The 13,837-nt window shown below is 40.1% G+C and overlaps 2 long non-coding RNA genes and 1 pseudogene across 2 annotated transcripts; 1 reads left to right on the top strand and 2 right to left on the bottom strand.

The window, feature by feature from the left end:
- Positions 1-829: 829 nt before the first annotated feature.
- LOC136495589 (alpha-copaene synthase-like) lies at positions 830-12,984 on the bottom strand (annotated as a pseudogene).
- Positions 1,894-3,630, bottom strand: LOC136495583 (uncharacterized). The gene is made up of 2 exons (XR_010769014.1): positions 2,912-3,630; positions 1,894-2,824 (listed from the first exon to the last, which is right to left on the bottom strand). It is a non-coding gene; the product is annotated as an uncharacterized lncRNA (long non-coding RNA).
- Positions 5,653-8,508, top strand: LOC136495598 (uncharacterized). Its single transcript, XR_010769015.1, has 7 exons — positions 5,653-5,909; positions 6,013-6,033; positions 6,129-6,181; positions 6,746-6,822; positions 6,920-7,123; positions 7,592-7,692; positions 8,136-8,508. It is a non-coding gene; the product is annotated as an uncharacterized lncRNA (long non-coding RNA).
- Positions 12,985-13,837: the final 853 nt, after the last annotated feature.

The raw sequence follows: 13,837 nt of genomic DNA on the forward strand, positions 1-13,837 counted from the left end.
CCTGAGCGTTTTCATCCCTAGATGCAACATTCTTGTTCAAATAAAACAAAAAAAGCAGCCTTGTTCAGTATTGCCGTCTGATTATCGATTTGGCCTTGTGTTCTAATCTACCATCGCCTTATTGTTGGTGACCACCAAAAGCCAACTAGTATTTCGTCCATCCTGAAAATTCAACAGGACACGTAGTGTATCCAATCCAATCAAATCAAATAAACACAAATATGGCAAGGGGACTTGGTACATAATAAGTACTAGGGTTGTATTTAAATCCAGAGACTAAAATTTAGAGGTGTCACATCAGGATATTACATGGGAGTGTTTGGATAGTAATAATAAAATAAATTATAGAAGTCCTCAGTAATCCGTGAGACGAATTTATTAAGTTTAATTAATCCGTCATTAGCATATGCTTACTGTAGCTTTACTGTAGCACTGCGTTGTCAAATCATGGACTAATTAGGCTTAAAAAATTCGTCTCGCAAATTAGTCGCAATCTGTGCAATTAGTTATTTTTTAATCTATATTTAATATTTCATGCATATGTCCAAACATCCGATGTAATAGGGACTAAACTTTAGGGAGAACTAAACAAGCACTGGATATTTATTATATTGGACACAGAGTAATTGTAGTAGCCACAACATAACACATACTAGAGCACACTAGCACAGCTTGCACAGAACTGCAAGAACATGAACCATAACATTGAACAACAGTGAAATAAGCCCCTAATTAAGAACTGACGCTCTTGAACCAAATTCCAAATTTGCTTTTGTGGACCAGATACTTTTATTATTGTGATGGATGAAAACACTCATAGGATGGTACCCTAGAGGGGAATCGGTTGATCAAGGAGTATGGATATCCACTCTTTCAGTAGTTTTGAATCCATGTATCCGTCTATCTCCTTGTACATCGTCTCCATCATTCGTGCAAGGTTAATTACACGAATAAGCAATGAGGATGGTATTGAAGTCCAAGTGAGGTACTCATGATTCATACTCTTCGATGCATGCTCTACTGAGTTCCACAACACATCACTTGCTTCTTCCTTTGTTGTCTTATACTCTTTCATGTAAGTTACAGCTGTAGCAACATTGTTTCTCTCTGTTTCAAACTACAAGAAGATTGTGGTTATTAGAATATCTGGAAAAACTAAAAGGATGACTGATTCTAGCTAGGTGTATTGCATATATATGAATTGTACATTGCTCTTCAACTATTTCAATAATAATATTTATCATATAAATATTTTTCTAAATATTCTGTACTAAATATATGCATGTAGATATCGCAATACGGATTATTGGCACTATTATTTTATTATTGGGGCTCTTGCGTTTGTACCCTTGTTTTGTAACAAAATTATGATTTTACCCCTATTTTTTTGACTTTGTGAATTTACCCCTACTGTGCCATTTACGAAGCACCAGTTTGCCCCTGCTCCGTCATCCACCCCTAACGGTGTTAAACTTTGTACAAAAGGACATGAATGCCCATGCGATTTTGCCCCTGTTTGTTATGCCTAATTGTGATTTTACCCTGATTTGGAATTAGACTTTTTTATTATATGCTGACAATTGATTAAATTTGGTCAAACATATTTGGCACAACTTATAATTATTTGAACCCAGATTTAATATTAATAAATATTCAAAATTTTGGGACCAAAAGGTTCACAGTGATGATAGATGTAACGAGCCGCGTGCCAGTGCGGGAGATCACAAAAGGCTGATCAGGTCAGCTTACTTTGAGAATGAGTGAAGCTGCAATAAAGTGTTTCCTGTACAATGACGATGTGACCTGCAGGTTTAGGCTTCTTAAACGCAGTTTTAATTTTGTGTAACGTGGAATCAGACATCACAACTTGCAAATAACGATTGAATGTGCACATGTCCAACAAAAAACAGCTTTTGTACGGTATTTTGAAATGTTAAATAAGCATTTAGGTAAGAACAAATTACGCTTCACAGACACTGCTTTATAATTGTCAATCCCACGTCTGTAGACATAGTTGCGTAAAGGTTCAATCTTATCCCGGGCTGCAAAGAAGCCAAAGATCTTGGCATGTCCAGGCTGTGTGTGGTGATAGGCAGCAACTGGAATGGAATTAATAAAAAGGAGGCACCTCTTTCAGATTCATCATAGAGTTGATGCTGTCTACGAAACCAATGACGGCCTTTTGTGACGCCAACAGGATAATCTTTGAATGAACAGAAAAGGCTGAGTGGTGAATGGCCTCGAAGATGAATCCCTGGATATGTATATACTGTATCAGTCTGCTAAAAATGGTCACTGCTAAACCTTGGAAAATGGTCATCTGTAAAAGGGCCATCCCTGCATCCAAATTTTTGAAACAGTTAAATCAACCGAATAAAAATCCAGGATGTTAAGTTCAACTCCACACACTTCTCATCAATGCTAAAGCTAAAATTAGTTTGTTAAGTAATGACAGGAAAAGGGTACCAAATAAATAATGGGCAGTCGACGAGCATAGAAGATTATGCATTTTCTCCTTTTGTCAGAAAACAATAATTTGTATTCTTATTGGCAATAGACTGAAATGAAATCACATATTCATAGGTAGTATGATAAACAGACATGAACTATTTGCAGCATGGAAAAGTACGACATTATAGGTGTTTTTCCTTGCAGTGTCACCCAATCAAGGAGCAGACACCATAGTTTATAATCTAGGTAGTACCCAAAATTAACACAAAGTAAAGGAGTAACCAAAAAATAAATACAAATGCACATATACTGCAGGACTGACTGGCTCCAGCAGATGATTCACTGATGGTTAATAACCAAAGATCTCTGTCCACTGCTAAAGGAAATGCAAGGCAGCAGTCAAATCTTTGGCAAACACACTCAATAATCGAGGAGAAACCAGGACTGCATCATATATTACCTCAAGAGCATTTCAGCGAACACATGGTGGCTAGCGTTCATGCCGACCTGGAAGGCAGCGTGAAAGGAGAGGCGAAGGTAGAGGGGACGCCCGACGAAGAGACGGAGGGTGACGTGAGGGAGAGGCGGAGTCGGCGCTAGACGGAGAACTCCTGAGGCGCACAGCTGGGACGCCGCCAGCCCGGCCGCGTGCAACGTGAGGAGGAGGAGGCCGCCGCGTTGGCCGCTCATGCGCCTGCGCAGCACAGCCGCGACGGCACCGGCCCGGACGCGTGCAGCAATGCGGAGGCGGCCACCCTTTGGGGTTGTTGATGCGCCGAGCCGAAGCTTTGCTGTCCATCGGTAGGGACTGAGAAGGGGATAAGGCCGAGGGAAGCAGCAGGGGCGGCGCCTGGGGTGGAGGGCGCGCCTGGAGGAGGGTGGCAGCGCCTGGGGTGGAGAGCGCCTCGCGCTCGCCGGAGGAAGCCGCCTGGAGAGGAGCTCGCCGGAGGAAGCTCGCGCTCGCATGGAGGGGAGCTCGCCGGAGGAAGCTCGCGCAACCCTAGCCGGCAACGCCAGGACGAGCGGGCGCCGGAGTGTGGCGGAGGGAGGAGGAGACGCGTCGGGGGGAGCGGGAAGGAGGGAGGATGAGCCACGCCGGGGGGAGGGGGAAGGAGGGAGGAGGAGCTGCGCCGCCGCCGGCAGCTGCGCCTCTGCCAGGCCGCGAAACCATCTGCGGGCCGCGACTTCTCGTCGGAACGGGGTCGAACGAACAGGTGAGAAAGGAAAAAGGGACTGAGGGGCATCATTGTCTTTTCATATAGATGTCTTTTCTTTTTTTTTATCATTTAATCCAAATATTTTAGACAGTGTTACAAAACAGGGGTAGACGGGAGCTTCGTTTGAAAAAAACGAGGGTAAAATCACAAAGTTAAAAAAAGAGGAGCAAAATCACAATTGAAGTACTGGACAAGGGCAAGAACGTAATTCTCCCTTTATTATTTGCATTAACAATTGACTGTCTGTTATGAATTTTGAGTGAAGTAGTACAAAATTACCTCATGGGCAACAATGTCATCCATGAGCCGAGATATAATACATGAATCCTTGACAATTTGTGGAAATTTGGACATCCACTTCAGAATTTCTTCTGTAACATTCTCTTCAAAGACAACAAAAGGAGGAATGTACTTGTTGTCTCTCCAGCCAATTTCAGTCAGATAGCCTTTACATACTTCATTGATCTATATATCCCAAAAGACCAACAAAATAGGAAGAAAACATTATAAAAAATTCCCTTTCTGCACTTGGCTAGTAATTTTTTTGTGAGGAGAAGAGAGCTTTCATATTTTTACTCAAATACACACAATTACAATACTGAACAGTAATTTCACTTGGCTAGTCCTTGGTACACCATCTCAATGGTTTTTGTGAAGAAATAAACTACTTATTTATATGAATCATTTTTAGCATCCTAGGACCATGTGAAACTAATGCGCTACAATTATTAAAAACTTAAAATATCCTATCAAACCTCCATCTAAATTACCAACATTTATTATTATAAAATATATTTCTAAGTTACCCTCTATTAATATAAATATATTAAAACGATCAGTAAACAAACATGTTGTGCCATCATGGAGATCAAGTGCACATACATGAATGAGGGATATATATATATATATATATATATATATATATATATATATATATATATATATATATATATATATGTTATGTTCACAATCATGAAAAAAATTCCCTTAACAACTCATAAATGATACTAACAAATTATCTAATATTTTCTTAAGATCCATGACATATAATTTATATAAATTGTTTCTTTAGATGAATTTATACATTTTAACTATAACATTTGACATATCTATATTGATAATATAATCGTAACAACCCTAATAGAAAATTCAAACGTCTTGAGATTCCTTTGGAGTAAACAACACTAATATGGTTTAAATATTAGTATCCTCTTAAGACAAGTACCACTACCCAAATATAGATCTCACTTCAAGCTCTACCACAAATCTTGAATAATATGGTGCAGGTTTAAATGACCATTATACTATCTTAATACTTAATAGTACAATCTATGATTTAAAATCCTTATTTCAATAAAATACAAAATAAGAGTTAATATATCAAAATTTGGAATCAATGTATTGATTTATGACATCATAAGATTTCTTTCAAAATTCTTGCCCGTGCGAAAGCATGGATTGATGGACTAGTCATGTTTAATGCATAACAAGTTTAAAAAGATTATTACATGCTATAAAAATGGCTCACATAGTCACATAAGACTGACAAATTACTACTATGTGAGTATTTATAAAATGGCAAAAGACACACATGTGCACGTAAAAAACGATAACAAAGAACTGTTCAAACCGTACAATGTCTCTGATAAAGTTGACATCTCTTCTTCCAACATCCTTTAAAGTGCATTCTCGATTTCAATCGTAGTACGGAACATAAAGCGAGCAAAGACACTGTAGCATTCATTGAGACCCTCCACTACCCCAGCCAAGTTTTCTCCCGTCGGTGTGCAGTACTCCCTGCGGCTGGGCTGCCCAGGTCACGAAAGCTTAACCGTGCCTGACGGAGTCAGAACAACCGACCGGGAATCTCGTGCACCGACGGGGAAACTTTTTTTCGCGCCTGGCGGGCGCATGGCGCGAGCGCAAAACTGAAAAGCAGTCCCAAGGCCCATGCGGCAGAGAGACACGAAAAAAAGCGCGCAGACAGAGGGCGCCTCTCGGCCCGTGATTCCAATCTTTTATGCCTTTTCCCCCAAATCTCGCAACCTTTCCTCTCCTTCGCATTCCAATCGTCGCTCCCCACCACCGTCGACTCCCTCCTTCCCTCACAGGTCACCGCCGCTGACTCCCACGCAGGTCGCCGCCGTCGACTCCCTCGCAGGTCGCCGCCACCAAAGATCCTAAGCCCCACCACCAGGGCCCTTCACGGCAAGGTCGTTCCACCGTCGCCGCAAAAACACTGTAAGCCCATAACCCTAGGCCCTTCCACCGCTTTGGATGATCTGTGCTCCGCTGACCGGCAGCGCCGTCACCTGGACTCATCTATGTGCCGTTTCTGCTGTAGGTCCTTGCATCACCATCGCAGGTACCAGCAAACCTAACCTCTCCTCTTCCAATCAACTAATCTCAATTTTCTCCAAATCATACCCCAGAAAACTTGTCGATTTGTGTGGCTGCAAGGTACATCATTTGGCTTTGCCGTACGCCAGTCTCATATTTCCTCAAGATTGAGGGTAAGATCTACTATGCATCTCGTTCTTTCTTCCGTGGACTATTTTCTTTCACTTTGTAATGTACTCAATTTATGTTCTGTAGTGGGTGGGGCAACCCTCTGGGTGATTCCGGCTTTTCTTCTTTTCACAGTTCAACATTTACTATCCAAAAGATAAAATCGATCCAAAATTAAAATTAAAATGTTTTTGTACTAGTTGTGCCATTGTCATTTATTTGTGAACATGAGAGTAGGAGGATGAATCCTTTTCATGAATCATCAGCCGAAATTCAATGCCTAGATGCAATCCAGAACGTGCAGTAACCTGTAGTATTTCTCTGCCTCAGATTGGTTGCTGTTAGCTAACAAGGGCATCTTTGCTAATCTCATCTTTTTAACTATTTCGACAACTGCACTTTCTTGTTCTAGCATTTTAACTACTCTGGCTATATTTTGTGGATCGATTATACTGAATTCCATTGCAAATTAGTCTTATTGCTTCAGGCCATATATTTCTTCATTGGTTCTGATGTGACATGACTTGTAATTTTTTTTTTTGATTTTTGATTCTGCTATTTTTTTATAGTTAAGAGATTACAGATAGGTTCAGGCTTCAATTAGAACAATAGATGAAATCAGGGCAGGTTGTGGCTATGAAATCAGGTATCATCCATACACTAGACACTGCAATAATACCCAAGCCTTGTGCAGTAGTGTGATCCCATCTAAAAGTAAAAACGAATGCCAGCTATTTCTGCAGGTTCCCATTGACGGTATAATTATTGTCTATTCACTCACAAAGGACAGTACTTGAGATGATCGATTTCTAAGATTTAATCTGTCTGTAATTAATCGTCCAAAAAACATCCACCATGTTGGTATTTATTTTTTGCAGGTCATTGCTGACAAAAAAAAACAAATAGAGATACCGCCTGACATGCTTAAGGAAGAAGAAAGTAACATGGTAAGATTACCCGGCTCACATTATTTTTGCTCTTAGTTGACCTGTATAGGATCTGATGCTTATGTTGTTTCGTCTTGAGAGTCTTTTCTGAAGTAGCAAACAGAGACCAAGATTTGACTGTTGTGTTATCAAAAAAAGATTTGATTGTTCTATGTTTCATATAGATTTTCTGTCCTTGCATCACTAATGGAATAATATACTCAAGGGCAGTCCTGAATTAATTGATAAAGCATACACAAAGGTAGCGAGTTTCATTCACTTGCCATCTTCCGTGCTTCTATCAAGTGGGACTGTAATTTAGAGATACATATTATACTGTTGCCATTAGTCCTACATGCATTTTTTCTGCTGCAAGGACTTGTGGCACTTATCCATGCACTTTCCTAATTAAATGAGCTGCTAACTACAGATTTCACACTACCTAAAGGTCCAAAATTATCCATCATGTTGGTACTTATTTTTTTGCAGGTCACTGCTAACAAAAAACAAAGAGATACTAAGTGGCATGCTTAATGAAAAAGAAAGTGACATAGAAAGATTATTGTCAGCCACCGCGCAAGCTATTGATGGTAAGATGAAGTATGCGTTGTGTTGTTGCTGTATGGGAAATATTGCTTTTGGGCTGCTTTAGTTTGTTCCAGTGCTGCTTCCATCCGAGGGACCTTCAAATTTAAAAATCAACTTGATATGCATGTTCTGGAAAAGCTAATGTTCGTTTGACGTTAGTGCTACCTATGTCAGGATTAATGGATTTAGCTAGATATTGTAGATAATGAGATAAATCATTTGGGCTAGATATCTTCTGGTGGTGTTCATCTAGCTGGGAACTTAAAAGAGTACAGCTCTGTGATTGTTTTAATACATTTCATCGCCAACTTGATGCTTAGGCTTGTTTAATCTATCTGCATCCATATAAAATTGGAAATTCAATTGATCTTGGTTTCTCCAACATAGTAAAGATTGCCCTTCCAACTTGAGTTGCATCAGGACTCACTAACTACATTCCTTGTAGGATACTGGATATGATGCTTCTAGTTCGCTCAGTGGCAGCAAAAAAAATATAAAGACAACATGAACCTGGAACGAGTTTGTAGTGAATTGCATACTATGTGCTTGTTGTGCAAAGGGCCTGTTAGGACCTGTTAGGAAGCAGTAGCTTCGTGTCCTTGTATTGACCAAGGACTTGTTAGGATCCAACTAGTAGCTTCATGTTGACCTGTTAGGAATGAAGCATTGAAAATTAAGTTTTTCCCTTACTTTATTTGATAGTAGCTTCATGTATGACTTGGGTAGCAGCAGCTTCATATAGCTTGATCCAAGGAACTTTATCTGATGTAATATTTTGATGATGATTACATATATGTATTGATATTGCTGAATTTAAATTTAGCGCCTTGTGGTTGAATGGCTATTTGAGCTGATGTGATATTAATTTACATAATAATTGGTATACAGACGACAGTGAGGCCAACGCCTGTCTAGACGGTGTATTATTGAGTGGGGAAAGGAGTTTCCCTGCCGGTATGTCACTGACAGGGAGGGCAATGAGGTTTCCTGACGGGTAGACGGCCGACAGGGAAAGTTCAATTTTTCCCTGGCAGTGCACCGACTGACAGGGACAGTTTAATTTTTCCCTGACAGTAAATCAAACCGTCAGGGAAGAAATTCCTGACGGCATAAGTAAAAACGTCAGGGAAAGATTTCTGTGACGGCTGAAACCGTCAGTGTATAATCCGTGACGGTTTTCCGTCAGGAAAGGCTTACTTTCCCTGACGCCTCATCCCTGACGGCTCATCCCTGACGGTTACCGTCACAGAACAGTATCCCTGGTGGTTTCTGATACTTTTCCTAACGGTTCTAGCTGTCACGGAAAAATTTTCCTATGGTAGTGGCTTCCTTCATGTCCCACCTATAGGTAAGGATGAAAACGGACGGAAACATACGAAAAATAGCTCTACCGTTTTCATTTTCATAATTTTTGACGGAAACAGGAGCGGGAGCCGGACAATCGGGAGCCCAAACGGTAGCAGGATAAACGGTAATGAGAAAACAAATAAATACGATCGAAAAATAGACGGAAACGAACGGTATGCGGGAACTTAAGCCGGAACTACATGCCACGTATGACAAAGCAAAGGGCTTGCTACGGTACTCCCAAATAAATGTGAACCGTCAATTTAGATGATTTTTATCGCATATTACCTTCTAGGAGGTAATAGAATGAAGAAATATATATATTAGCAAAATAGGTAAAATATCTTCCAATTAGATCTAATTTCCATATCCTATTAGATCTAACTTGCATGCATGATGTAAATTGTTCCTATGTTTGTGATAAAGTGACATATCATGCTAAGATGATTTTTAAACATTTTTTGTAACATTTTTTCAGATACGTTTGCGTGTACGTCACTTGCTAAAATACACGTGTATATCCTTGCTTAATCTTTTTGTGCTTAACCCTTTTATGGTAGGCAGCTTTCACGCATAGCACATAGAAAAAAGAGACATTTGACACATGTTTTTGCGTAACATATACATATATACATACATGTCTGAGACTCTTTTTTTTTGTTAAATATTATGTTCTGCATGTAGCCGAACAGCGTAGAAGCAAGGCCGCCCGCTCACGGCACAGCTTGGCTCAACGCCCTCTACGCTTGTCCCGGTAAATGAATAAACGGGATGAAAACGGAAATATCCCGGTCAAAAATGGGATACCGACAATACGGACGAAAAAACGCTCAACCATTTTCGGTCCTGGTCCCGTTGTATCCCGTCCTGTTTTCGGTACCGTTTCCGTTTATCCCGCAAAAAACAAAAATGGACAGAAAAATACGGTATACCGTTGCGGACGGAACATCCGTTTTCATCTTTACCTATAGGAGTGTTCAATAAAAAATACAAGATAAAATCATATTTAGATACGTATAGTACTACAAAAATACTGCAAATAGTTTTTTTTAGTATTACACGGCCAAACACACATAATTTACAAATCTTTTTTAAATAACAATCAGGTTAATTGAGCAATTTTGTTTAAGATGGAGGACAACAATTGTGTGACATTTGATTATTCGAAAAATAGAATAACATACCTCTGCATCACATCAGCAAATGGTTGTAGCTCTTCCCAAATGCCATACACTGGTACAGAACAAAGCTTTACTCCCGGTGGGGAACCCCCTCTAGTCCCGGTTCCCCACCCGGGAGTAAGCATCTGGGACTAAAGGGGGTCCTTTAGTCCCGGGTCAGGAACCGGGACTAAAGGAGGACCTTTAGTTCCGGTGGGTAACACCAACCGGGACTAAAGGTCCTCCCAGCTTTAAAAAAAATAATGCCTCCCACCGCTGCGTCCCGTGAGATTCGAACCCAAGATCTCATGCATTGCCTCGCGCGTAGCTTACCACCCCACTTACACAACACATCTGACAAAGGATGGGATGCTTCCCTTTTGAACTAACCCATCGGGGGACCTTTAGTCCCGGTTGGTAATACCAACCGGGACTAAAGGGTCCTTTAGTCCGGGTTGGTGTTACCAACCGGGACTAAAGGTTGGGGACTTTTAGTCCCGGTTGGTGGCTCCAACCGGGAGTAAAGGTCCACCTTTAGTCTCGGTTGGTGTCTCCAACCGGGACTAAAGGTCCCCTGCCACTGTGCCGAGCGCAGTAGCCATTGGGCAGGGACCTTTAGTCCCGGTTGAAGACACCAACCGGGACTAAAGGTCTCTCTAGTCCCGGGCGCAAAAAATGCCGGGACTAGAGTCCATTTTGACCTCGGATGAAAGGTCTGTTCTCTACTAGTGATAGTTGTCAAAAGTGTCATCATATGGTGTAATTGTTGCTATAAACTTCGCTAGCAACTTTCGAGCCTTGCCATATTGTGGTTCATAGTATACTCCTAATGCCCAAAAATAAGCTTCTGTTGGCCTATGTCTTGCGTAGAATAATTTTCGTGGGGAGTCCAAGCCATGGTACCACCTTTATGATAAAAAAAACTCTTGTGTTATTGGAAATCTATTTCTCAATTCAGATCTACAAAAGCCTAAATAGACAACAAAGCTAACAAAAAACTATTGGAATGTGCTAGTCTACAAGTTCGTATATATTGAGCACATTTTTAATTTACTGCAATGCACTTACTCGCATATTTCCTTGACTTCCTCACGATGAATTTGCTGGAGCAAATAAAAATCTAGTTTTGCCAGTTCAAGTATCAATTCATCACAATCCTCTTTATCCTCTTCATATAGAGGGATATATAGTCTTGCCTCCAATCTCTTCATCCTCCGGAAAGATGGTGTTCGAACAGCATGTCGTACTTTATCTGCTAGTGGCTTTTCAAGATGGTCAACCATTGATCTTAGAAGACTTGTAGTTTGCCTTTGAGCTTGAATGAGAAATTGTTCATTTGGAGTGCCTAGATGAGCTGCCTCATAGAGTGCAAGCAATGCTCGCACATCATCACTACGCAAGCTGACATTTAGGTTCTTTTGGTTGTCCACGAAACTTTGGAATACATCTGAAAAACAGCAATTTTATTTTAAGTTAGTTCTTTATTTATGAAACATAATATTTGTTGTTTGTAATCACTTCTATATATGATGGTGTATTTCACAGTTCACACTAGGATATTCAATATCGACCAACGCCATATTATAGACATGGAAAAGAAGCCCGACACGAGGTCAAACTGGTTAGGCCATGGTTCATGCATTGGCGTCCAATTAAAAACCGGTGGTTTCTTAGTTATCAATATACTATTTATTTCTCATACCTTGTATGTAAAAAGTGTGCAAGTTTTAATTCTACCATATACGGTAAGATATGTCTAAACATAGTACTCGTATAAAAATCATAACAGATGATATAACATGACAACATTGGAGTAGCTAGTCTATTGTACAAAGTTTCAAACTAGCGTGCAAGCATCAAACTGCTGATACTTGGTTCCATGACAAAAACGCTAGCTTGGCCACAAACCAGTTTTTCGGTTCACAATAGCATGCTTGCACTCATGTCTAGGCCTAGGCTCCCACACAGGACAGAAATATTGGGCCATGGTCAGGGTTTCATCAGTTGGACAATAATTCAATGTAGGCCGGCTCTCAGGCCAGGCTCCAGTGTTTGTGTGGTGTGGTGTGTGCGCTGGCAAGGGGAGAGAGATTTATTATTACCACAAGACATGTAGTACCGCTCTTGCCTTAATAACCAGAATTGGAGGGATATTTCATGGAAGCTTTAATTGCTGAACTCCATGGACTTGAGCTTCTGCAGTGACGCATGGATCTCGTCCTGGAAATGGTAAGAAATTCCGAGACGCTGAACTGCATCGATTAGCTTCATTTCAGCCATGGGATCATCGTGCTTGCCGGCCAATAAGCTCTTCTTGGCTTCGTTGATTACTACATCGCGTCTCTCTTTCATCCATTCCACCGACTTCTGTAGTATATATGATTAAATTGGAACACACCATGCATTGTGAGAGCAAGGAAGATCTATATATATAGCCGCCAATAATAATATTGCAAATATGGTAGTAATAAGATATGACGGCAGGAAAGAACGTTCTCAGTTCAAAACAATAAAATATATTCTCAACGAACCGCAAATTATAGGGTAAAATAACGATCAAAGTATAAATTAATTTCCATGAAAAATATGTGGTAGTGCAGTGATTTGAGTTCTATATATGTGTACCACATAAGTATGTGGTAGTGTAGGGTTCTTAATGAAGTAATCACCCCAGACACTAGGCTGGTAGTCCACGGCGTGACGTTCCTCGTCCACAACCTTGTATCCCTGGGCGATCACTCTGCATCCCATATTGCTGCTGCTATCGTCCTCTCTCGCACCAGCCATCTCTCTCACTCACACACGTACGCGAGGATACAAGCTTGCTCCTTAGTAGTGATCGAGGAGGTGGAGCTGTCGATGTTTGCTTCATTCACTATCTAGTTAGGAGCCTTTTATAGACAGGACAGGAGCGTTGTTGGAAAAACACACACACACAAAGGAACTGCAGGTGGCCCGGCCGATCAGGCTGGGTAAGATTGTGTAATTCTATTATGCGTCACACATTATTTATCACTTAAGTCAATACACTTGCTCCAGCTCTAGCTACTTACCGGTGTATTGATCTAATATGTTCACTGTCTAGCTATGGGACTGACTCATAATTAACCTACACAAATGTTTTAGATGCATAGATTCCGCCGCCTTATTTTATGCAAATTTGAATTGGAAAGTTCTCTTTATAGCTATTCATTATACATGTTGAGTATAAGCACAATATGTATGTGTGTTGTATAAGCTATATGTGTTCAATATTATTGGAGCTAATAAATTAAAAATGAATTTTCATTTACATGCATGGTTAAGCTCTTTGAACTTGCAATAAGTGTGTATTATTGACTTAAATAATAAGTAATGATGAAAATATAGTTACAATAACTTGAAACAAAAAATAAAACAATGGTAATTTATATTGGGTTCTTCTTTGGAAAATGCTTTGAACAATGCTAATTACCATCAATATAAATGTTACAAACACGTGGTAATACGGAGTATATAGTAGAGCTATTGGGTCTAAACATTAATCAATATAAAAGACACAAAAAATAGTCCGGTCAAAATGAGATAAAGAATAGCAATTAGACAGCAATGTAATAATCTATACTATAATAAAGCATGAATGCTTTTTTTATGAAATAAC

The sequence above is a fragment of the Miscanthus floridulus genome, chromosome 1, assembly GCF_019320115.1.
Source record: "Miscanthus floridulus cultivar M001 chromosome 1, ASM1932011v1, whole genome shotgun sequence".
NCBI classification, from domain to species: Eukaryota; Viridiplantae; Streptophyta; class Magnoliopsida; order Poales; family Poaceae; genus Miscanthus; species Miscanthus floridulus.